Source organism: Aethalodelphis obliquidens, unplaced genomic scaffold (assembly GCF_003676395.1).
Source record: "Aethalodelphis obliquidens isolate GAN/ISIS:26980383/991018 unplaced genomic scaffold, ASM367639v1 scaffold57, whole genome shotgun sequence".
In the NCBI taxonomy this organism is placed as follows: domain Eukaryota; kingdom Metazoa; phylum Chordata; class Mammalia; order Artiodactyla; family Delphinidae; genus Aethalodelphis; species Aethalodelphis obliquidens.
The window spans coordinates 6,565,264-6,590,453 of NW_020838001.1; positions in this window are offsets into that span (position 1 = coordinate 6,565,264).

A 25,190-nucleotide genomic window follows, 5' to 3' on the forward strand; every position below is an offset into this window, starting at 1 on the left:
CACACACCTATGCACAGAGACACACAAATGGTGTGGAGAGTATTGTAGAACCACTTGGGGGAAAATAACTAAATTTATTTTTCATCTATTCCTTTCAGCCTAGTCTTGTTTATTGTGTCCACTTAATGTGCTGATATTATACATTTTAAGAAGCGTGGCAGCTGTTTTAAGCAGCATAAAAGCTGGGCTGTCAATGGAATTCTAGGGAGCTGATATCTTCAAGGGCGTGGAGAAGAAAAGGTGCTGGGAAGAGCTGAGGCTTGGAGGAAAGTCTGCATTGATTTGGGTGTGTGATTCTGGTGAAAGGTTTTGGTCTGTGAAAATCCAAGCTGTCTTGTCCAGGGGATGGTGGGGGAGGGGTGTTTTCACAATTAGAGTACCCGGACAGATCATCCCCAAAGGGAAAAAAAATGAGCATCAGATGTTATCTCCCCACTTTTGCTTCCTATAACTTTCCTGATAGAATTAAACCAATCTTAGGGCAGAACACATGTTCCATATTTTGAATGGATTTACTAGAAATAATTCCCTAAAGAGAAATTATGTAGATGACTTATACTCTTCCAAAAGAATATTCTCTCTTAAAAATAGCTTTTGTTCCCCTTGAAGACATGCAATAACATATCCTGCATATTACCCAACAATATCGTGCATGTCACTTACAATTAACTGCCCAGACTGCGTTCTTAGATTACATCAAGAGGTAGTAAGGGGTGCATTAAGAGGGCAGGTTCTGGAGCTGAAGTCGAATCCAGCCCTCCCTCTTACTCAGTGTATGATCTTGGCCAGCTACTTAATCTCTCGTGCCTCAATTTTCTCATCTGAACAGTGGGAATAATAATGGTGCATATATTATGGACTCATCATGAAGATTAAATACATTAATAAAAATAAAGCACTCATAATAGCACTCAGCACATAGATTACATTATGCATGGTGGCCATTATTATCACATCAGTGCCCAGGAGAAGAGGGAAAATGTTTTGACTTCTCCACCTTCCATTTTTGATCAGACTTGGTCCTCTCTTCTTCAAATGCAAGAATAGATGGAAAGCGGGTCAAAGTGAGGATGGACAGGTTGGGAGCCACAGTGAACATTATCTGCATAGGGAAATGAGTGAATTCATCTCTTTGTTTCTATTTCTCTTCCTTCATGGTTTGGCCAGTTGTCTTGTCTCCCAGTTTATGGCAGTGGCCACCTAACCTGACTCCCTGCCTCCAAACGTATCCCCTTATTTCCATCTTTTAGGTTTCTATCATAAATAAATTTATTTATCAGATATTTTAATTATGTTGCTGCATTGCATTAAAAACCTTGAATGTTTCCCCAGTTTGAAATTCAAACTCCATAGCCTGGCATTCAATTATCTTTGCAAAATGGCCCCAGTCCCTCCTTCTGGTACAGCCGTCCTTCCCCATGATTCATAGATTCTCACCATGCTAGAAATACTAGTCACCTCCTGAAATGCACAAGCTTTCATTCTTCCATATCCTTGCCTGGCTATTTCTCTTGCCTGAATGCCATTTTCAAGCAAAAAAAAAAAAAAAAAAAAAAAAAAAAAACAACAAACAGGAAGAATAAAACCTATCCTTGTCAATTATTATTATTATTAAAATCTGAGATTAGCCTCAACCATGCCATCCTTACTTTGTCTTTCCCCAAAAGAATCCTGTTGAAAAAAATTACATATACAAATATCTGAATAGAGAGAGGTACCGAAGCCAAGAATATAGTTAAAATATATAATGATGATCCCCGCGAATGCTTACCATATGCCATAAACTACAAAGTGTTTCTGATGTAGAGTCTCACAACCTCATGAGACAGGTGCAGTGTGTTACACTGTATTGTGTTCACAGTTCACCTACCAGAATTCAACTGTAAACACTCCGTGGGGCAGAAACAATGTAAATTGTACAGCTGATACCGCCAGCGATTCTAAGGAATGCATCTCTGCCTGGAATAAGCATGTAGGAATGCAAGAAATTCACCTCTTTTAGTCTTTGACCATTTTGTCATCTTCAAGGATCTCATACAATCATTCCAGAACATGACGATTTACATATTTCATACGGCATGCCCACTAAGTGTAAACTGTGACTTTATCTGGAGCGCTGCTGTAGAAGCAGTAACTTATTCCAGCTCTGGAGGGAAGATCTACATTGAACTTGGATGAGACATGTGGGCGATCATGTGATTTTTTTCATCCAAACCAAGACACTTTTGACCTTACAAGAGGATACTTTTAATAATTATGTAGGGACAAAAGGCATGAAGTCGGACTGCCCCAATCAGACTGGGACTGCTCCTCTCTGCTCTCCTCCACGTGAGGATTTGATGGGAAGGTGGCTGCCTGCAAACCAGGAAGAGGACCTTCACCAAATCCATTGGCACCTTGATCTTGGACTTCTCAGCCTCCAGAACTGTGGGAAGTAAATGATTGTTGTTTAAGGTACCCAGTCGGTGCTATATTTTTGTTATAGCAGCCTGGACGGACTAAGACACCTAGGGGCCTCTGTCCTGTGTGGGTCAAATGCAGCAGTATGAGAAGATCAGACTGCCTCACTCCCTTGCTTAATACAACCCACCCGCCATGGTTCCTTGTGTCCCCCGGCACGGAGCAAAGTAATGCACGCTTCCTGCCAGAGGTAAGATCCGCCGAGATCTGTCTCTGGCAGACTGTTCCAGTGTCTCTCCTTCTCCTGAATTGCTCTGACCGCGCTGGACTTCTTGTTCTTTCAGCAGATCAACTTTTTCCTAGTTAGGCCCCCTTGCACTTTCCTGTGCCCAGGACAACCGCCTTCACCTCATCATCTCCAGGTGGATGCCTGCTAATCCTTCAGAAATCTGTATGGCCTTTCTGTCTAAAGTGGGTGACCCCCCTTCATGCCCCAACAGCTTTCTGTAACCCACATATGCTGCTTGTCTTCTAGCCCTTCACAATGTTTGTAATTTAATTTTTTCACTTGTTTGTTTTTTCCCCACGCTGTGGACTATAAACTTCATGAGGGCAGCGTTCGTGTCAGTCTGTTTTTCACTCTTTGCCTAGCACTGGGCTTTGTTTATAGTAAATATTCCACATGTTTTTGCTGAATGAATGTTCAGTCACATCAGGATTGCCAGTGTGCCATGCAGAAAAAAGACCACACAATTTCAAAAAGTTTTTATTCCATACTTGATTATTAAAGAACAATATCTCTCCCCAGAGCAGGTCTATAGCATCCAGCTAGGTCTTATACCTACTAAAAGTAAAATGTCTGTATTTTATTTAGAATTAAAATCAGAAATGAAGGAAAGATGGCCCTTTCACTCCAGCCCCTCTGCCTCTTTGCCCTACCATGAACACGTGGGGCATGCTGCCTCAGGACCTTTGCACCTGCTGTTCCTTCTGCCTACAACACTCTTCCCTCAATATCAAGAAGACCTGATTCTTCATCCATGTCAGATCTTATCCCTGAAGCTTTTCCTGACCACCTATAACTTCTGTCCTGCCAGGTACCAACTGTGCTCTCTACAAAAGAGGGAGGAAACTTAGGGAGGTTGAAATTCAGCCCACACTCTACCTTTCGTGAACTCCTGATGGAGGAGGAAGAGACCTCTTTTTCTAATTGATCCACCTAGAAGGGGGTGCCTTTACATGACGCAAAGATGCTCTTTGTGCTGAACACCCTAATAGTGGGATGAAAATACTGCCAGGTTATATTATGAAGGCATAAGCAACAAAAAAGCCTCACACTTCCATGAAACTAAGATAAACCTGAAATTCCCTCCTGATGGCTCCTCTGGAAAACCATTTCTTCTCTGAGGCTTCCTGGGGTATCTCTCTTAAATATAAGTTTGCCAGGAACATCATGGCTTGAGAATAAATATTTCCCAAGCAGCTTTGGTAGACTTTTCCAAATCTGCACTACTCTTTTTTTTTTTTTTTAAACTAGATCCTTACTCTATCTACAATTCCCCTTTCTTCTTTGCCTTTAATATTTATTTATTTATTTTTGGCTGTGTTGGGTCTTCGTTTCTGTGCGAGGGCTTTCTCTAGTTGTGGCAAGCGGGGGCCACTCTTCATCGCGGTGCGCGGGCCTCTCACTGTCGCAGCCTCTCTTGTTGCGGAGCACAGGCTCCAGACGCGCAGGCTCAGTAGTTGTGGCTCACGGGCCTAGTTGCTCCACGGCATGTGGGATCCTCCCAGACCAGGGCTCGAACCCGTGTCCCCTGCATTGGCAGGCAGATTCTCAGCCACTGCGCCACCAGGGAAGCCCCTGCACTACTGTTAAAAAAACAAATTATTTGAACAAGTCTTTATGCAACATTTTAAGCTTGGCATTAACATTTTTGTTTAGGCATAATTTATAGCAACTCAAGTGTTTAAATATCCCAGTGTACACCAGTGTTGGAGAGTGGGATGCCCCTTTAATTATTGAGATTCAACCTGAGACTGATAGAACTATTAAGACTGAAATTCAGTGCCGGCCTGGAATGATGCTACTAAAATTGAAAGATAATTCCCTAGTCTGTCAGCCTCACCATCACTACTAAATTTCCTCGCAATGAAAAAAGGTGTAACTCGGAAGCCCAGCCGACTGGAGACTTAACGATTGCCTAGGAAAACCAGATCTGGAGCCCACGTGGCCCCAATCCCCCTAAACTGATTACCTTGGTGTCTTTTAAGGTTTGGGCGCTAATTTAATTGCTGTGTACAACCCCAGGAAAGGGGATACGAATCCACTTAAATCCTCACTGTTAAATAAAACCCTCGAGGAAATTACTGGCAACTGAGGGGTTTGCAGAGGAAGCATCACCAGCAAAGACCTCATTCAAGGTAGTTGCACCCCATTCCCTTGATGAAATGAGTACTTTTTTAGCTTCCCCACTGGGTAGCCCAGTTATCACGTTTGGCCATAAAACACAGTCATTTTTATACGTTTTATTTCAAAAACATGTTTTGCAGCAGTTAGATCTGTAACGCATTCATAGGTGGCTGCCTTTATTGGATCAATCAATGCCATCGATTTCCCTTTAAATGCAAAGATTGGACAGTTCAGTTTTAATTGTGGATCTGGTTGCAAGGGCTGTCTCTTGGAGCCAGGCATTTCTGTTTTTCCCCTAATAGGTCACCTTATACTGATGAACATTGGCTGGGTTGGACCTTCCTTGGTTACCATTTCCCCCTTAATGTCAGACACGGAGGCAAGGGAGAAGGTGCACACAAGTGGCTGACAGAGGGAAGCATTTTTGCAAGGTTCTAATATCTGGGTTAGGTGTTTTGTTATGTCTTAATAAAGGAGTTAAAGCGAAGGTTAAGCTAAAGTGCCCTGGGGAATCTTTTTTTTTTTATGTCTTTATTGGAGTATAGTTGCTTTACAATGTTGTGTTAGTTTCTGTTGTACAACAAAGTGAATCATCTGTAAGTATACATATATCCCCATATCCCCTCCCTCTTGCGTCTCCCTCCCACCTTCCCTATCCCACCTCTCTAGGTCATCACAAAGCACTGAGCTGATCTCCCTGTGCTATGCAGCTGCTTCCCACTAGCTATCTATTTTACATTTGGTAGTGTATATATGTCCATGCCACTCTCTCACTTTGTCCCAGCTTCCCATTGCCCTGCTGTGTCCTCAAGTCCGTTCTTTATGTCTGTGTCTTTATTCCTGCCCTGCCACTAGGTTCATCATTACCGTTTTTTTAGATTCCATATATGTGCGTTAGCATACGGTATTTGTTTTTCTCTTTCTGACTTACTTCACTCTGTATGATAGACTCTAGGTCCATCCACCTCATTACAAATAACTCAATTTCGTTCCCTTTTATGGCTGAGTAATATTCCATTGTATATATGTGCCATATCTTCTTTGTCCATTCATCTGTTGATGGACATTTAGGTTGCTTCCATATCCTGGCAGTTGTAAATAGAGCTGCAGTGAACATTGTGGTACATGTATCTTTTTGAATTACGGTTTTCTCAGGGTATATGCCCAGTAGTGGGATTGCTGGGTCGTATGGTAGCTCTATTTTTAGTTTTTTAAGGAACCTCCATACTGTTCTCCATAGTGGCTGTATCAATTTACATTCCCACCAACAGTGCAAGAGGGTTCCCTTTTTCTCCAGCATTTATTGTTTGTAGATTTTTTGATGATGGCCATTCTGACCAGTGTGAGTTGATACCTCATTGTGGCTTTGATTTGCATTTCTCTAATGATTAGTGATGTTGAGCATCTTTTCATGTTTGTTGGCAATGTGTGTGTCTTCTTTGGAGAAATGTCTATTTAGGTCTTATGCCCAGTTTTGGATTGGGTTGTTTGGTTTTTTTTTGATATTGAGCTGCATGAGCTGCTTGTATATTTTGGAGATTAATCCTTTGTCAGTTGCTTCATTTGCAAATATTTTCTCCCATTCTGAGGGTTGTCTTTTCGTCTTGTTTATGGTTTCCTTTGCTGTGCAAAAGCTTTTAAGTTTCATTAGGTCCCATTTGTTTATTTTTGATTTTATTTCCATTACTCTGGAGGTGTGTCAAAAAAGATCTTGCTGTGATTTATGTCAAAGAGTGAAGGAGGCAAAAGACCTGTATGCGGAAAACTATAAGACACTGATGAAAGAAACCAAAGATGATACAAACATATGGAAAGATATACCATGTTCTTGGATTGGAAGAATCAATATTGTGAAAATGACTGTACTACCCAAAGCAATCTACAGATTCAATGCAATCCCTATCAAATTACCAATGGCATTTTTCACAGAACTAGAACAAAAAATTTTACAATTCATATGTAAACACAAAAGACCCTGAATAACCAAAGCAATCTTGAGAAAGAAAAACAGAGCTGGAGGAATCAGGCTCCCTGACTTCAGACTATACTACAGAGCTACAGTAATCAAGACAGTATGGTACTGGCACAAAAACAGAAATATAGATCAATGGAACAGGATAGAGAGCCCAGAGATAAACCCACGCACATATGGTCACCTTATCTTTGACAAAGGAAGCAAGAATATACAATGGAAAAAATGCAGCCTCTTCAGTAAGTGGAGCTGGGAAAACTGGACAGCTATATGTAAAAGAATGAAATTAGAACACTTCCTAACACCATACACAAAAATAAACTCAAGATGGATTAAAGACCTAGATGTAAGGCCAGACACTATAAAACTCTTAGAGGAAAACATAGGCTGAACACTCTTTGGGGAATCATTTTAAAAGGGTGTAATGAGTTTGTAATATAAAACCACCTGTCTTAGGGGAAGGGGTACCCTGGGGTCACTAATGTTTTCAGCTCATTGATAGAGGCCCCCTCCCACCTCAGGGCCTTTCCTCATAGTTTACCCATGCGTTGCTTTATTTGGGTCTGTTCACTCACTGAATTACTGATTCATTGACCTAAAGCCAGAACCAAGTGAGCTAAATACTGGCTTGTTAGCTGTGTGACCTTGGCCACGTCTCCTTATCTGTATTCCTCATGGATCAATCAGGAGTAATACTAAGTACCTCCTGGGGCTTTACCAGGGTTGATTAAAATAATGCATATGAAAGCTTGGGCTGATGCCTCATAATAGGGAGGACATACTAAATATTAGTTATTATTATTTTTATTTTTTAATATTAAATCTTGTCTTCTTTGTCAGTACATTAGTCCTTATACCTTACATTTTTATGTAGAAGCCATATTCTTTTTTTCTAAACTTTTTATTTTATATTGGAGTGTAGTTGATTAACAACATTGTGTTAGTTTCAGGTGTACAGCAAAGTGATTCAGTTTTATTTATTTAATTTAATTTTTTGGCCACACTCTGTGGCATGCGGGATCTTAGTTCCCCAACCAGGGATCGAACCTGTGCCCCCTGCATTGGGGGTGCAGAGTCTTAATCCCTGGACCACCAGGGAAGTCCCAGTTATTATTATTATAGGGTGTCAGGGCAGAGGGGAGCAGTGACCTATGTAGGTTCCATCCCCAGGTAGCCATGCTTGGTGGATCCTGTGTCTCAGGCACAATTCTGTGTATTTTACAAATAAGCATTTCTTTAACTCTCAGATCAATCCCACAAGGGAGGCACAGTGATTATTGTCCCATTTTATGGATGATGAAACTGATGGGAATATTGTCTGCAAAGGTACAGAGCTGGGCACTATCCTAGGAGATCTCCCAGGAGAGGGAAGGTCAGGATGATGGGAATGCAGGAGTAAAGTGTGTGTAATGGCAGGTGAAGTCTGAGAAGAAAGGTGGGTCATGGGTGGGGGGCAAGGAACATGGTCTCATCCTGTAAGGCATCAGAGACCTTCAGTAAGGAAGGATCCTGATTTGTTATTCAGGAAAATAACTCAGGCAGCAAGGGTGCCTGAAAGAAAGGTAGGATTTACCAGGGGTCGGCAAACTTTTTCTGTAAAGGGTCAGACAGTAACCATTTTAAGCTTTGTGGGCCGTCCAGGCTATGTCTCAACTATTTACTTCTGCTGTTGTAGCACAAAAGCAACCACAGACAATGATAAATGAATGGGCCTGCTGGTGTTCCAATAAAACTTTATTTACAAAAACAGGCAGTGGGTTAGATTTGGTCAGTGAGCCATAGTTTGCTAACCCTTAGTATTCCAATAGAATATTTAAGCATGATGATTAATTATGGTAATTAGTTCTGAAATAAAAAAGGGAAACAAAAGATTTAAAGTTGTCCTTTATTCTTTACTCTTAGCAGAGATGCATTCATAAAGTAAATCTTGGGATCTCACAACTCTGAATTAAATAATAATATTTGGTAGGGCTGACTCTTGACAAAATTGCCAAGGTGTTGGAATAATCCCTGTCATTTTTCTTTTTCTGCACCATCTCTCCCAATTTCTAGGTCTTCGGCACTCTGGAATTTCCCTCGGTTTGGGGTAGCTGAGTTTCATAGGGCAGTGGATCTCTGAGTTTCTACAGGGGAGAGAGGGGGAGGACGAGATCACCTCAAAAAGGGCTTGAGGTGACTTGTCTTGAAGTTATTTCCACATAGCAAGCATGTTATTTTATTTATAGCATAAGCGTGAGGAGACTTCAGAGGGCCTTTTGATAAAGATTCTGACTGATAAAGGAATATTAATGATATGGCAGATGTCAAGGGCTACGCGGGAGCAGAGCTTTCCCCCTTCGTGCAGGCTAACAAGGGGTCTGCTGCAGTGTTTTGGATGTTGTTGAAGACACAAGACTCTTGGGTCAGAGACAAAGGGCAGCTTACTACTCACAGCCATGGCAATAGCCCGAGTACCAGCATTTGTGCTGGTTCCCGGAGCTCTAATTCCCACAGGGTAAGACAAGAAGGGCTGGGTGATGTCTGCACATGTATCCACTTGTGGGTTGTGTTACAAGAGAGGAATCCCAAATTTAGGGAACCCCAAATCTTTTATAATGGGCAATATCTACCCTCTTCCGTAGAAGGAAACATTATCTTTCTTATTATGGACAGTAAACAGATCTTCCCATTGCTCCGTAAGGTGACATCCTGTCTATCTTCCAAGGCTGTTTGTCGCACAAAATTCATGAAAGAATAGCCTGTCGCAAAGGCAGGCAGTGCCTCTGCTCACAAGCCAGGAAGAGATGCAGGAGACTCCTGGATAATTGTCTCCCGACAGCAGGGTTCATATTTTGCATTTTAATTAGGTTCACAACAGACAGCGGAAAGAACTCTGCTGTAACGATAGTATTTTCAGCAGCAGTGAACCAGCAGGCGATGCGTTCCTCTGAAGAACAAGATCATCCCTGCAGCCCTGGCCTGAGCCCCCTTCACCTTTGCTTTGTCTGCTCTGACCTATGGCTGACTGTCTAGGGTCTGTCTGCCAGCTTTGGTGCTTAGAATTATTTTTATCGTGTTAAGGGCTGTTTTCACACATCCGAAGTTTGGCGAGAGACATTTGTTGTAAACACACTTGATAAATGATCCCCAGACATGCCAAAGAGTTCCAACCAAGAATGAATCACTTTTGAAGAATGCTCCTGTAAAATATTTTGGGAAAATAGCCTTTCTTTTCGGAACTGGGTGTTAAACCATTGCAGAGTTATCACGAGTTCTTGGGACCTTTGAGTGGACATAAGACAGTCGGACTGTTTTGTGGTCACCATGATCTCTGCAGTTCTAGTGACATGGACTGTACTCTTTTATCAAGAGCCATTAACAAATCATGATTTCTGCTTGAGTATAAAAGAGAAAATGAAATGAAATCAGTTTTTTTCTTTTCTTCTGGGAAGGTGAGATTCTCTTCAAGTCAGGGGAGTTCTCTCTTGAAATTTTAACAGATTCCTGAGTTGGAAATAAGCTAGGTTTGGATACTTGAAGGCACACGATGAATTTAGTGATTTTTATATCTTCATTGCGTATGCCAGGCATAGGTATATTTATTGGTATATCGAAGGTGCTCAATAAATGGTTGCTGCAGTAGATGGATTCTTGTTTGGCAGTTAACAAACATATATTAAGTTCCTACCAAGTGCAGGCCACCAGGAGCATGGTGTTTTGGGGACATCACTTCTGATGTGCGTTCATGGAAGCTGTTCAACTAATTAGGAGTTTAGATCTGTTGACCCTGTTGATCTTTTTACTCTTGTCCTGGCAGTGCACTCTGTGTTTTGATTGTATGAGGTCCTGAAATCCTCACAAGAACCCTAGGGGGGTGGTACTACCAGTATGGATATTTTATAGATGGAAAACTGGGGTCAGCAGGGTTAATCGCTGACCAGGTTGCCACAACTAGTTAGTGGTGAAGGCTGGATTTAAACAACACAGTCTGCCTCCATAGTTATCCTGCTTCCCTAGAACTCAAGTTTTTACTTTAGTGCTAAAACATGCTGTATAAAGGATGCACCAGATGTCCTATGTCTCCCTTGAAAATGGAACAATAGTAAAAGAAGTAGATTTTATCTTAATAGATCCCAACAGTCTTCAGGGTTATTGGAATTGTCCCAGTTATGGTGGCTGAAGACATACACTTCCTTCGTGAGAGCCTTGTTTTAAAATATAGAAAATTTGAGACATAGTAAAGGTCAACAGATCAGGAGATGATTGCCATTGAAAAGACCGTTTGTTACTTACAGTTCCCAGGAAGGCGAGGGCCACACCATGCCTTGGGGGACCACACTGGGAAGACTGGGGCTGATCAGAGGCAGAAAGAGAAAGGGAAGCTGTGGCCTTTATTGTGGTCTCTAAGGGAAGACCAGGCCAGGCAGGATAAACAAGTTAGGACTGGCTAGTTTGAGTAATTTCAGCAGACTTTGGAGGCACAGGGCCTCTCCCTAGTTGTCTAGTACCTGGCCCTGGGGTGATTAGGACAGGGGGATAGTGGCCTGGAATGTGAGAGCCTGATAAGGGAGGGGGTTAGAAACTCCAGATTGGTTGGATTGCATTTGAAAGATGCCCTGGTGGGTGATAGTGAGGGAAGCAGGAGGCCAAGGCAAGGTGACTCAGGCCTATTATAGGACCAGAACAAGGTGTGTCCAACATCTGCATGTAGGGCAGATGTTCAAGCCTCAAGTTTACAAGAGGCGGAAGTATGGTTAATACATTCCTTAAGAAAAGATGTGTAGTGTGGTAAGAGAGTGGGGTGGGTGTAGAATGAGCAAACATAGAAGAACAGCGTCATGGACTTGCCTCTTCTACCAGCTTATTTGTAGGACTGTAGGCAAGTCCTTTTATTTTGCTTTACCAACACTCCATCTCTCCATTTGTAAAGTCAGGACCTTTTACTAAATCAGTATTTCTGAAGATAAGGGACACATCGTCAGTGTTACATTGGATGACTTAAGGCAGGACAGAAACAGGGCATCAAATTAACGTTAAATCACAAAAGGTTATTTACTTCTCCATTGCTTTCAGTCTTTCTAATTGCCCCAAAGAGAAAGTCTCAGTTTGGTGCTATTATGCCGTTAACCCCTCCCTAACTGTTGCTACTTTCCTTTCAACCAAAAGTGGATCTCTCACTTCTTAGACACTTCGGCAGGCGTTTCAACCTGGTTCTTGGTTGCAAATAACAGAAGCCACTTAGGAAAATAAATTGAGTAGAAGGTGAGAGCACAAGGCCAGAAAATGTTAATTACTAACAGGATGAATAGGTATTTGGATCCAAGGTATAACTCAGATATAGGGAAATTCATATCATCATAAGAGACATCCCCAAGCCCAGTGTATTAGTTTCCTAGGGCTGCCATAACAAATAACCACAAACCCGGTGGCTTAAAACGGTAGAAATTTATTCTCTCATAGTTGGAGGCCAGAAGTCTGAAAACAAGGCACCAGCGGGGTCACACTGCCTCCAAAGCCTCTAGGGAAGAATTCTTTCTTGCCTCTTCCAGCTTCTAGGGGTTCCTGACAGTCCTAGGTTTGTCAATGCACCACTTCAATCTCTGTCTCCGCCTTCACATCATCTTTTCCTCTGTGTGTTTCTGTGTTCTTCTCTCTTCTTATAAGGACACCCATCATTGGATTTAAAGCTCACCCCACATCCAGGATCTCTTCTTGGAGATCCTTAATGGATTACATCTGCAAGGCCATATTCCCAAATAATGTTACATTCTGAGGTTCCAAGTGGACCTGAATTTGGGGGAGATACTTTTCAACCCAGTATATCAACAACCAAAGGAAATCTGAGAAATCTGAGAAATTACATGAGAATATGTCATGGGAGTTGGCTGCGTGGGCACTACGCATGGTGTTTTGCAATATACCATCCACCCCTGCGTGGGCCCCTCCATGGGAATCCATTGCAACTAGCCCTTTGTCCTTGATTCTTTTCTTTTAAGTTTCAAAGTCATGAGCCAGAGTATCTGATTGGCTAAGTCTAAGTGATTTGCCAGGAGATGAGGAGAGGGCCATGAATCCTTCTTCAGCATCCCTCTCGGAAGTCAAGACCCTGCAGTTTGGACTTCCCCATAAAGGAAGGACATTCAGAGGCTCTGAATTTCACACATTCAGAGTATGAAAAAAATGACGAATGTCTACTGCGCAACAGCTAAATTCAATGCCTCTCTCCCCGTTAACTCTCTTTTTACAGTTGTATTCTATTTATAACAAGTGATACTATTTTTTCACTTATAGCAGTACGACTTTGTAAATTGAATTTATTTAGGTAAAAAAAACCACTATTGATTTACAAAGGGATGAGAAATTAATGACAGTATACAGGTGTTCTATTGCTATGGATGGATACTTAGTGGTACCCAGTTATGGTAAGAATCATAAATGTAGGAGACAGATGTCCAAAATCCACGCTGAACTGGAGTATTTCCAGACCCTGCAATTCTTTGCACTCATAGCTATTTTTTTTAGAAAGACTTAGGTGTCATGAGCCTTGGGCACCATATATCTATAATTCAGGGCATCACAAAGAACTGAGAACAGACAATTCATAAATTTCAGAGATTTTAGCAAAGCACTGCAGTTCCTCTGTGTTTTAGGTGAGTTTTCCAGCCTGTGCTGTTTTAACGTACACTGTATTTGGAGCTGGTTCCTATATCTCCAATAACCTACTGGGCATTTTCAACTGTATATCCCACTGTTACCTTACATTTAGCAGGTAGAGAAACGAATTCATCATCCTGTCGTCCCCCCGCCCCGCCCCAGCCTGTATCTCCTCTTGACTTCCCAGGTGTACTTCCCTGATGTACACCTGCGGCTCCTGCAGCCTTGGAGGATTTCCGACATGCTCATCTCCATCACCTCCTAAATGTATCCAGTCACTGCATTTTAGTGAATTCCCCCTCGGAGGGTGTCTCGTATCTCTCTTTCCTACCCACTGTTACCATCGTTTTCTAGGCTTTCACCTGCTCTTGTCCTCTAGCTGGGGTCTCCAACCCTCCCTTCCCACAACTCCAAAGTACATCTTCATCTTAGTTACAGCTGTCTCTCGTTTCTTCATCATCGGCAGTGCCAAGAAGTGGCTGGGGTGAAATGTAGCCCCTTCTGTAATTTCCAACAGTCCTACAAGCCCAAGGAAGCAAAGAGTCTGAGTCACAACATTGTGCTTGCCATGCAGACGCAGCTTCGGTCCAGTTCTCTTACACAACCTTCCAAACAGACTGCCACTCTCCCAGTTTACCTGTATGGCGCCAGCTTGGCCCCTTATTGTCCTTTGAGTACACAAAACTTAGGGCTTTCGCCCTCAATTCAAATTTTCTCCCTCTCTTCATTCCCTCAATTTTTTGATCTATACTCTTATTAATCACCAGAAGGTCTAGCGTGAAAAGAACACTAGCCGTGAACTCAGAATTGATAGGCAATGTTCAAACTTTGCTCCTTCCTGCATGAGTTCCTGGAGTGTGTTATTAAGATAGAAAAACTTGAGTGGCTAAACATTTGCATTTCTTATTTATTTTCCCCCATTCTTTCCAAGTTAATTTGCATTGGGATACATCTGTTAAGCGAACATGCCCAAGACCTTTTACCAGTTATAGCCCTAGGTAAGCAAGGTAGGAACGGAGAGGAACATCTGTTTGCCCCTAGCTAGTAAGACTTCTGAGGTTTAGTGTGGGACACCAGCTGTCTTGCAAAGTCCTGATTTGTCACTGATTATGGAAAGATGCTAATGATCCCAAAATGACTAGACCTGGCAAGGACAAGGTGGGAGAGGAGCGCCCTTTGGGCAAAGGGCAGAGGTGGTACCAGCCTGTTTCTCAGAAAAAGCTTCCCTCCCCCATTCCCCTTCCCCATCTCATTCCAGTTCTGAGTTGACCTGGGAAATAACCCGAACTCCTCGGCATGGGAGGTAGTAGAGAGATAATAAAATGTCCGCTATTTGGCAAGCGAACGGGCTCTTTATTGCTTACATTACTTCAGGATCGTAAGGCCGTTGTTCTAGGTGGTTTTGAGTAGGTTTAACTAATTCTGACTTGTCTTAGGTTGGTATACATCCATTCTCCTCCACAGAGCTGTTTCTGAATGTTCCAGACCTTGTCAGTTCTCACGTCTCCAACTTCTGTAACTTGACCCCTTTCATCCACAAGTAAACCATTTGTTTGGCCTGTCCCACCAGAAGTTCATCTGGTCAACTTAACATGACTAAAAGCATAAAACTTAATACTTAAATTGAACACTCAGGTGTCTACTGGCTTATGTCATTAGTTTATCTTTTCACTGTGTAGATTCTCTCTCTTCAAATAGAGGACACCATCCTTAATGGCAAAGATTATGGCATTTAATCCCATGTCTCTTATAAAGAACTTTGAACACTCTGCCCTCCTGCCACTGAACTCAAAGTGTTGGACACATAGCACAGAACTCCACAAGTGTGTTTCTTTTTTTTTTTAACATCTTTATTGGAGTATAATTGCTTTACAGTGGTGTGTTTCTGCTTTACAGCAAAGTGAATCAGTTATACATATACATTGCAAATGTGTTTCTGATTTATTTATTCTGCAACTAATTGTTTGTGTCTCAGCTGTGTGTCAGGCCTTGAGGTTGGCAGTGGGTGTACAGCCATACACAAGATAGATTCCTGCTCTCATGGAAGAGCCGGATAATGGGCAAGTAAACACGTGGATGGTAGAGTTCAAATTTGGGATTGGTGCTATGAAGGAAATAAATTTTTTGCTCCAACAGTCTAGAGAGTTGGTCAAAGAAGGCTCTGTGTGGAGGTGATGTTGAAGCCAAGACGTGAAGGGCACAAAGGAGTCAAGGATGCAGAAGTCCAGAAGAAAGGAAACGAGACGGGACATGTTTTCTAGGACATTATAGACGGTCCATGTGCTGATGGTAGGGGGGGGATGTATGGTAAGATTTGGGAGTTACTCGGGCTCTAGTCCTGCTGATGTATCAGGAGTTAGGGTTTTGGTCTAAGTGTAGTGGAAAGCCATTGGAGGATTAAAAGCAGGGGAGTAATATTGTGAAAAAAATGACATGGGGGGACAGGTGAGGAAGGCACTGCCACAGACCAGGTGAGAGGTGATGGTGGCTCCTATCAGGCTGGTGACTGTGCAGGTAAAGGAAAGTGGATGGATTTGGGAGAAACGTTGGAGGTCAAACCAATAGGGCTGATGAATGTGGAGAATGCGTAGGAGACAATGATTCCCATATTACTGCCTTCTGAATGTTGGGGTCACTTACTAAGGTGGAGAAAGCTAGTGGAGAGATTTAGGAGAGAGAAATCAGTTTTCACTTTGGACATGTTAAGTTGAAGATGCAGATGCGTCAACAAAGTAAAGATGTCGAGGGGGTATTGGTTTTCTGAATCTAGAGCTCAGGAAAGGAGATCTGGACGAAAAAAATGAATTTGTGTCGCCAAGAGATAGTATCTGAAAGCCACAAGAATGGGCAAAAGTCAACCAAGAGGATAGAATAAACTGCCATGTGGGTGTGAAGCCACTTATATGCTCTGCAAACTGTTCCAGGTGCTTCAGGGCTACAGAAGCAGGGTCTGTGAGAGTCGAGGCTCATGTAGCACGCAACAGGGATTATGAGGTAGACCTCTGCAGGCAGAGGCAGCTGAAAGCCTGTTGGTTGGGGTGATCGGGGGGAATCTGCAATTGTCCACATGGGGCGAGTCCAGCAGCATCACATTTTGGATGCAACCCTCTATCTCCTAAGAATATTTCCACATTTAGTGTCACACTTCAAGGACTTTATGCAGACTGTGGATTTAAACTGGGTTAAGGTATTAGATGAAAAACAATAGAACTCATCAGTGTCATTGCGAAGAGTTTTTTTTGAAGAGAAAAGAAAGTTGATGGTAATTTTCCCAACAATATGCAACGATTGTGCCAAAGCTGTTTTTCCTGCCGTAAGATCATTCAACTGAGTGATGATATTTTGAGGGAAGATAATTGCACTGTGTATATGGGACACAGCCGCTTAAAAGCAAAATAAATAAATAAATAAGGAAAATTTTTAAAGGGGAAAATAAAGGAGAAATTCCATCGATCAGCTTGTTTCTCACCCTTTTGTTTATACCTCAGAAAGGGGTTGAATGTGTCTTTTCCGTATTTATTCCTGTTTATTTTAGCACCGAGTAGATCAAGCAGGTTACTTCTAGCTAAAAGCAATCTCTGGTTACTTTCAATTGCCTTAAGTGTTTCCTTATTGTTAATTCATAATTGCGTAAGTAATTCATGACCAAATTTTCATTGTAAAAAATGAAAATGTAGTAAATATGGCTAGTTTCTTTTTTTTTTACTATTTGATATATGTTTTATTTATTTTAAAAATATTTATTTATTTGGTTGCGTTGGATCTTAGTTGTGGCAGATGGGCTCCTTAGTTGTGGCTCACAGGCTCCTTAGTTGCGGCTCGCTGGTTCCTTAGCTGTGGCATGCGGACTCTTTGTTGTGGCATGCATGTGGGATCTAGTTCCTGGACCAGGGATTGAACCCAGGCGCCCCGCATTGGGAGCTCGGAGTCTTAACTATTGCGCCACCAGGGAAGTCCCTAGTTTCTTTTTTGACCCCTGCACTCAATTCAGTACTTAAGCAGTGGGTTTTATGTGTGTCCTTAAGCCGTTTTTTCAAGTGCATTCCCATGTGTCTCTGGAAAGAGACATGTGTTTTCTTTGAAAATATATTTTGGTTTATTCTTTTTTTTTTCATTAATTTATTTTTGGCTGCGTTGGGTCTTCATTGCCGCATCGGCGGAGAACTGGGGCTACTCTTCGTTGTGGTGTGCGGGCTTCTTGTTGCAGAGCACAGGCTCTAGGCATGCGGGCTTCTGTAGCTGTGGCACAAGGGCTCAGTAGTTGTGGCTCACGGGCTCTAGAGCGCAGGCTCAGTAGTTGTGGCGCACAGGCTTAGTTGTTCCACAGCATGTGGGATCTTCCTGGCCCAGGGATCGAACCCGTGTCCCCTGCACTGGCAGGCGGATTCTTAACCACCGTGCCACGAGGGAAGCCCTGGCTTATTTGTTTACACATATAATTGTCACTTTTTTTCTGCCCAAAATATGTCTTACAGACCTTGCTGTGTCAGGGCATCCCGAGTTGCATGACATTTTTTAATCGTTAGGTAGAATTCTATATTGTAGAGATGCACTTTCTTCTGCATGGCTGTCTCCTGGCAGATCTTCAGATTGTTTCTGACTCTTTGTTCATACAGACAGGCTGCCGAGAGCACCCTTGACATATCCATGCGAGTCTTCCAGGAAGAATTTTCCAGTCAATACTTTTTCTCAGAAGAGTGATTTGTGCCCACAGATTCAAATTTAGCAAGCATTTGCCAGACTCTTCCTTTGTTCTGGGCTTGGTGTTAGATGTGTTAGGTGTATCCATCATCTTATCTAAACCTTCAGCCATTAGTGAGGTGAGTGGTACTTGAAGCCAGGGGGCCAGAACTGACCCACTGCACCCTGTCACCTCCCTGCATGGTCCTGTGACAACCACTTAGTTATGGAGAAGACGGGACTTGGGAGTCATACTCCCTATGTTCTCAATTCAGATCCTTGCTCTTTCCTGAAGGACGTGGCATGACACTTTTTTGTGTCACTTAATCTCTTACAGCTTTGGCTTCCTTACCTGGAAAGTGGAGCGATGAATAATACCTTGATCAGATGGTGTGAGACCTGTGGGTTATCATGGATCCAACAATATGAATGAGATTTGAAACGTAAGAAGTACCAAATATGAAAAGCTTTATCCTGTGATGGTGTCAGTGAACAAAGTCCCTGACCTCAAGGAGATTAAATTCTGTACCAGGGATGGTTAAGCACGTCACCAGGACAGAATGGCATCCAGGTCACCAGGCATCTGACCAAAAGGCCAAAGTCCTTTGTTTCTTTTTATCCCTCTCCCTGCACATTCTCTCAGAATTGCTGCTGCTTTAAACATCTCTGGGCCTTTCTATTAGTTCACAGAGATCTAAATCAGGAACTTTTGTTTTATTTTGCACCACATCAGAAACTGGGAAATGGATCCCCTTTTTATGGATTTTTGGTAATTTGGAAAATAAACATGGCTTGAGAATTGGGATGAGTGTGGAACCTTCAAAAATCATAAGTAGGGCTTCCCTGGGGGCGCAGTGGTTGAGAGTCCGCCTGCCGATGCAGGGGACGCGGGTTCGTGCCCTGGTCCGGGAAGATCCCACATGCCGCGGAGCGGCTGGGCCCGTGAGCCATGGCTGCTGAGCCTGCACGTCCGGAGCCTGTGCTCTGCAACGGGAGAGGCCACAACAGTGAGAGGCCCGCGTACCGAAAAAAAAAAAAAAAAATCATAAGTAGTTTTTAAGTGCCTTCTGTGTATCACAAAGTATGTTAAAGCTTTACTTAAAGTACTAGAACTCTTCAGATTGCAAGATCCAAAAGGCTTACCTAAACTTCCATGAGCAAAAAGGTAATTTATGAAACAAATCATTCCAGTATATTCCATCTTCTGGCATGGTTGGATCTAGGAGCTTACAGTATTGTAAGGACCCAGTCTTCCTCCCTTAAGGATTTTGGTCTGTGTTCCTCTGGTCAGCCTTCGTCTTCATTAGGTTCTCTTCTTGGGGTAGTAACATGGCTGCCATCTGTTCTGAGCTGATGTCCTATTCTTTTAGTAATTTCAATTGAGCATCCCTCTTTCCCTGAAAAGTACAATAACTTGAGTTGGGCCTTATTTGTCCTGATGGCTCTGGATTGGGTAACGTGTCCATCCTTAACTGATTGACTGTGATCAGGAGATGAGTTACTGCGATTGGCCAGGCCCAGTCGAGTGTCTGTCCTTGAAGCTGGAGAGGGGTAATCAGTAGCCATTCAGATCACTTGGACTGAGAGGAGAAAAGCCAGTTCTGTACAAGGTCGGGGGAGTGGGAATGGGTGTTGGGTTTGCAAATATCTCAGATGCCTCATGTGAGTATTACATTTAGTTCTCGTAATAATTCCATAGAGTAGCACTGATAGTCCTTGGTTAGCTGAGAGGCAGATGCTTTGAGCGGTTAACTCACTTGCTGAAGCCCACTCAGCTAGCAGCTGGAGAAGCTGGGTTTTGAGTCTGGGTTTGACTGCATTCTTAGCCGTTTCATTGTGTCCCTGTTCTAACATTGCCACCCCACCCCTTTCCTCCCCCCTCTTCCCCCACCCCAGTGCGGAGGGCGATCCCTGTGAACAGCGCTGCTCAAATCCCATTAGCATCGCTGGTGCCTGGTTTCTCTGAACGGCACACTCAGCGTTGCAGCAAAGGTGGGTCAGTGCACAGCCATATTAAGAGAAATCTTTACTAAACCAATACATGGGGTCTGCAAAACCATCGGTCCTTCCAACTTCACATCGAGTGACCTGCGCTCAGGGGTAAAGCAAGGGGCTATAAATCACAGGAAAGGTTCCCCTTGACGCATTTCCACAGCTGGAATGTGAAGCAAAGTGTTGTTTACTTTGTTTAACGCCACAATTAGTAAAAGTCAAAATGTCTACAGATACATTCGCTGTAGTAAATTATTAGGTAATTAACCTTAATGCTCCTTGCTCTGAATCACCAACTTACTTTGGCTCTGGAGCCATTGAGACTGTTTCTCAGGAATCATAGTGTATGATTGCACCAAGCCTTAATGTTAAGTGCGACGAAGTTTGAATACAGTGGAAGGGATTTAGGATGGATACATTGCAAAAGAGGGAGGGGAAGAGCTTTGTGCAGTGTGGAAGGAAAAATACAGACTTGCAGCAGGAACGCAGAGTAGGGAGGAGAAGTGTTCTTTTTAAGCAATCTCCAACTTAGGTTTTCTTTTTTTCTGCCAGCAAGTTTAAGCCCTTATCACGTCATGCTTGGGCTGTTTTAATAGAGAACTTCTTTCTCTCTCTCCTCTCCTCTCCTCTCCTCTCCAGACCAATTGTACCAGATTAATCTTCTTGAAGCACAGGATTTATAGCACAGCCTGATTCATTACGTCTTTAGTGGCTCCATACAAACACCTTCGTATAAATGTTTGATTCTTCCTCAACCTGGCTTTCAAACCACCTCTTCTGTTAAAGCTCAGGGTGACGCCTTTGAGCATCTGACCTCTGCCCTGCACACCCCTCGTGGGCTTTCTTATTCTGAGCTGATGCTCCTTCCTAGGGGTCGGAAGATGTAAAACAGTGACGGTTAAGAGCAAAGAGTCTAGGGTGAGATTGCGTGGATTTTAAAGCCAGCTTTACTAGTTACTGATTTTGTCACCTTAGTCCTTTTAGTAAATTTATTTAAAAAAAGTTTGTTTATGTATATGTTTATATCCATAGAATTAAAAAAAATTGTTTATATTGTCCTGGAACTTATTTTTTTCCCACTCAATAATAAACCTAGGAGAAGTAATCATATATGTGTTATTTCTTTCCTGTGGTCTATTATATGGAATATATATATATACACCCATATATACATATCTCCCATTTCTTAAAAAATGGCAACACAGCATTATATACTGTGGTCATGTCACAGTTGATTCAGCCATTGCCTTACCGATGGGAATTAGGGTTGATCTGTGTTCTTTGTGCATTTTTGTTCTTAAACTAAAGCATCCATTTTGATTGCGACTACATTAATTTGTTTCTTGAATAAGTATTTATTGAATACCTATTATGTGCCAGACACTATAGTAGCTGTTAGGGACATAATGTCATCCTGCTGTCACCAACTCTGTAGTCCCACGGACAACAGATTTGGGGAACAAGGGTGTTCTCAGGACAGGTATTGTGATGTTACCCTTTATACCAGGTAGGCTCTGAAGCCAGCAAGTACAGATGGCCAAAAGCAAATAGCATCAGAATTATTCTTGAAAATCCTCTGAACTGTTTGCAGAGTGTTCAGAGTTCTTAATGCAGTTCTCTATGATAAAGGGGGAGCTAAGTGGAGAATTCTGAAATATTTCTCTTGCCTTCAGGCTCTGTTTTCTTTTTAAAGTGCTAGGCCTCCATAACTTTAACTCAGGTGCACGTGTGTAAAAGAAATCATGAGGCCTTGGCAGGTGTTGAGGTGAGAGACGGTGCATGGTTGGTTGTCAGGTTCTCAGATTACTTATGGCTTAGGTTTGCATATATTATATGATTCTACTTTATAGAAAATGCTCACAGGAGCCAATGACAAGTTCAGAAACTCAGAGAACTATTCCATTAGTCACTGGAACCAGCACCCAGTGATTGCATGTGTTGTTTCTTCTTGAAAACAGAGATTTTTAGTATTTTTTTGGCTGTGAAGCTTTCAAAATTAAGACTTTCTGTTTGTTGTTCCCAATAGCAAAAACTAATTTTCTGTTACCCAGAGATACAGCTTTCTCCCATATCAATTTTTTATGTTCTCTGACTTTTTGGAATTCCTATAATTCATTAAACTGAAGTAAAAATAAGAAGGTAAAAATTGGGTTTTTATTCCAGAATTATTTTAACTCCATTATTTTCTCCTTTCCTTAAATATCAATTGCTAAAAAGAAAAGATATTTTTGTTTCAAGATGTATAGTGAAGAAGTTAGGGCTTCTCAGTATAAACGATTTATGGGGTCAATACTTTGCACTTAAAGAGAAAACCAAAAGGGGGAAATGTTTGGGCAGGAGGAGAGTGTATAATCCTCAAACAAAAGGCTGTGAGAGTTTTCAGTGGAAGGCTGAAGGAGGTTGAACCGTAACAACAGCAGGTCTCAAACAGGATGATTTATCATTGAATCATGTGCAAGCATTGAGTCACAAGGGTACCACACATGGCTAGACTTTCTCTTAGCTCACTCCCATTTCTCTTGGAATATTATGTGGTTGAGTAGAAGGGTCATGATATGTGCAAGCATCTAGATGGAATAAAATTGACATGATTGTCATGGGGACGTGGTCAGCCAAGGAAGGCACTTCTGGCGGTTGCAGGCCTCCCCAGCCTCATAGAGGCTGGCGAGCTGGTACAGAGTGACTTGCCTGCACCCTCAGTCACGCTAGGCCAGGGAGCACCAAAAGCTGACCTGACGCCCTTCTGTAGGATCTCCATTTACATGTCTCACCAATCACCCCAGGAAGGGCAGGCCTGCCTGTTATCCTAGCTTAACCTAAGTCATTTGAATGTTTTAACACACAAAAGCAAAACAGCAGGAAAGCTGGAATCCAAGGTCTACCAGTGAACTCATTGAAAAGGAGAGAGCACGTTGGTCACACTTACCTTTAATTTGGATGCAACTCAAGTCTTGTCCTTCACAGCTAAATCCAGCAGTAAAAAGTTTTAAACCTCATGGAGAAGATGATATTTGGGTGGAGTTCCCATAATCAGAGCAAAGATACAATGCGGATATTGGAAAACCTGAATTAGGTCCAAACGTGTTAACTATTTCTGGATTATCTACAATGTACCACATCTGTTCTGGGCTTTCTGACCTGTTTCATCTTCACTGTGAGTCGTCTCTTTGACTTCAGATTACTAATGTCACCATAAGTTTTCTGAAAAACACTCTCTCTGAGACTTACTTCCTATCTATTCATTATTTTTGGCAAAGGGAAGAGGGAAGAAATCCTCTAAATCTTTCTCCTGCCTCACTTAGTGCATTTACCTTGCCATTGAATATGAATGATTTGGTGAAAAGAATGAAGATCAAGAAGAGGTTTGGGAAATAAGAACCGATAGCAATGTGGCTTATGTAACTATATCTTGCCAATGCCATTAATTATGCCACATTTTAAAATTACATGAAAGTTGTTTATTTTTACTCCCGCAAACACTGCACAGTGCACATCTGAGAGTATGCTCCTTTGTCAACACGTTTGAATATTATTCTACGTTAAATCTCAAGTAGCAGTTTTGCTGGGACATAGAATCTGTAAATTTCAAATTTTAATAGATTCTGTCAAGATGCCCTCCTGTCTTAGCAGTCTGTGAAAGAAAGTGCATGCCTATAGTCTGCCAACGCTTTGTATTTCCAACTTTGATGTCTCTTGCCACTCCGTTGGGTGTTACTCCCCTCTTGCTGTTGTGGGATGGATCAAGGAATGGTTGTTAAAGGGGCTTAGCTTCATCCACAATGTTTGAACTTTTATAAGCAGAATGAACTCATGCATTACTTATGAAATTTAAACTTCTTTTAAAAAATACACTTAAGGGCTTCCCTGGTGGCGCAGTGGTTGAGAGTCCGCCTGCCGATGCAGGGGACGTGGGTTCGTGCCCTGGTCCGGGAGGATCCCACATGCCGCAGAGCGGCTGGGCCCGTGAGCCATGGCCGCTGGGCCTGAGCGTCCGGAACCTGTGTTCCGCAACGGGAGAGGCCACAGCAGTGAGAGTCCTGCGTACCGCAAAAAAAAAAAACCCAAAAAACAAAAAAACCACTTAAAAACATGTCCATGCGATTGATGTTCACTGTTGACACTCATGGTGGAGCGGTGACCATCTGAGACATCAGCACCAGGATGGGGAAGGAGAGGCCAAGTCAGGAATGAGTGAGTTCTGAGGCTGAGACCAAACCCTGGTGCATAGGTTGAAACTGGAGTCAGGGTCCTGCTGAATTGAGATAGTGAGTCAATAGCAGAGAAGATACCAAACTGGAGAAGCCAAGAGAGGAAAGAGAAGTCTGAGATCAAATCCCCAAATCATCGACCCTAGAGTCTAGTGAGAAAGCATGGCGAGAAGTTAGGGAAGGTGCAGGGGCTTCAGACAGATTAGTGTGAATGAAGCTCCCCTTGGTGCAGTGGGGAGAGGAGAGCAGGAGAGGAGACATCTTCTGAAAGACAGTCTCAAGTCTCCCTTCTGAGGGATGCCCTCACTGGCCTTAAAAACACAGATCTCTGCATTAAACAAATGGTGTTACTGACGTCTTAATAATTTCTCATAATGTCTCTTTTCATTCTTTTTATAGAACTGGAACAAATTTGTAATTATACATTTACGTCTTCTCTTCTGAGCCTCATATGTCTAGTCAAGGGGTTGGAGAACCTTCCTGTAAAGGGCCAGTAAATATTTTACGCTTTCTGAGCCAGATGGTCTCTATCTCAACTCTGCCATCAGCCTGGGAAAGCAGGTATGGGCAATACATAAGTGAATGGGCATGGCTGTGTTACAATAAAGTTTTATTTAAAAAATTAGATGGTGGCCGATTCAGAGAGTGGGCTATGGCTTTCTGACCCCTGCATTTATCTGCATCATTATATATGGCTAATAATAGTACTGATCTTCTCGGTTGATTTGAGGATTGAGTGAGAACATGCAGGTAAACTACTGATGAAATAAAAGTCATATTTTATGGCAAGATAAGAAAAATTCAAACATGAAATTTTTCTCTGCCCATTTGGACCTCTTTCCTCCCCTTTAAAAGTGTATATTGTGCATCTGCATTAATCAGACCTCCTTAGGAG